General features: G+C 33.2%; 1 pseudogene across 1 annotated transcript; it reads right to left on the reverse strand.

The window, feature by feature from the left end:
- Window positions 1–554: 554 nt before the first annotated feature.
- LOC116097683 lies at window positions 555–938 on the reverse strand (annotated as a pseudogene). Its single transcript, XR_004121517.1, has one exon. The product of XR_004121517.1 is annotated as a protein transport protein Sec61 subunit gamma pseudogene (transcript).
- Window positions 939–1,361: the final 423 nt, after the last annotated feature.

The raw sequence follows: 1,361 nt of genomic DNA on the forward strand, positions 1-1,361 counted from the left end.
ACTTATTTCCTCTTTTAAATGATAGATTTGGACTGTCTTGTCTCTAAATAGCTGCTTTTGTAGCTTGTGTTTTGAGAGTAACATATCTCCAATCAAATGACAAAATGAAAGGAAACAGCTTGTGACCTTTGGGTTTTGGTCAGTTAGGATTTTTTTGTTTTGTTTTGTTTTGTTTTTGCCAACACAGACAGTTGGTTTTTATGGTGTTTATTTATTCAAGACTAAAGCAGAACCATTAAGAATAATGAACATATGATCAAAAAAAACCCAAGAATATTGAAATATACATTTCTGAAATTTACTTGAGTTTATTGAACAAGGGCAATAAACTGAAGAACTTTCTTTGGAGGCAAGCATTTTATTGATTTATGTGGACAGATTTTCCACAAGGACATCTGAACATTGATGATCACAAAAATACCTAACTTGAGCAGCACAACAAATTACAATGTACTTGTCTATACTGGCTCAAGTAAGTTTTCTATTATTTGTATCAAAATTAAATCTTTTTTTCAGACAAGTTTTTTTTGTCTGTTATACAAAAAGTGTTTACATTGAAATTATTTTAATTTAGAAATAGAAAACCTCATAGGAAGGAGGAAAGAAACAAAAACCACAAAACATCCAGGCAAAATTTTACTTCATGAGCTTGTTAAGCCCTCATTGGTTCACTCATCCCATGATGAGAAAGGACTCAGCCACCCACAGTAATGTTATTAATAGGGATATGGATCAGTTTCAGGAAGAAGCCAATGAATCCCATGATAACAAATCCTATTGCTGTAGCCATGGCAATTTTCTGGAATTCTTTTCTGTCCGGTTTGGTGCATCTTTTAAGCAGCTGAATTGAGTCCTTTACAAACTGCCAACTTGGCTCGACAAATTGCATTACCTGATCCATGTTTGTGGGATGGCAGTTTGAGAGCATAGAGACACATAGCTTAGAAGAGAATTGAGAGCCTTCAGACAAGTAGTTAAAGATTTATTTTGTTTTATGTGTATGAGTGTTTTGCCTGCATGGTTTTTTATTTGTTTGTTTATTTTAGCTCTTTTCTTTTTTCTTTTTTCTTCCTTTTGGTTTTATAGGATTTATAGGACAGCTGTGTAGCACTGGCTGTCATTGAACTCATTGTGTAGTCCATCCTCTTCTGGTGTCTTTATTTAGCATGGTATGCAAATATTTTCAATAAATCTATAACTTTATGGTTTCTTTTCTTTTTTTTTTTTAAATTTCAGGCTATTCTGAGCTATGTGGATGCCACCATGTCTTTTTTTAAAGATTTATTTATTATATGTGAGTATGCTGTAGCTGAGTCAGATCTCATTACAGATTATTGTGAGCCACCATATGGTTGCTGGGA

Source organism: Mastomys coucha, unplaced genomic scaffold, assembly GCF_008632895.1.
Source record: "Mastomys coucha isolate ucsf_1 unplaced genomic scaffold, UCSF_Mcou_1 pScaffold2, whole genome shotgun sequence".
Classification (NCBI taxonomy): Eukaryota; Metazoa; Chordata; class Mammalia; order Rodentia; family Muridae; genus Mastomys; species Mastomys coucha.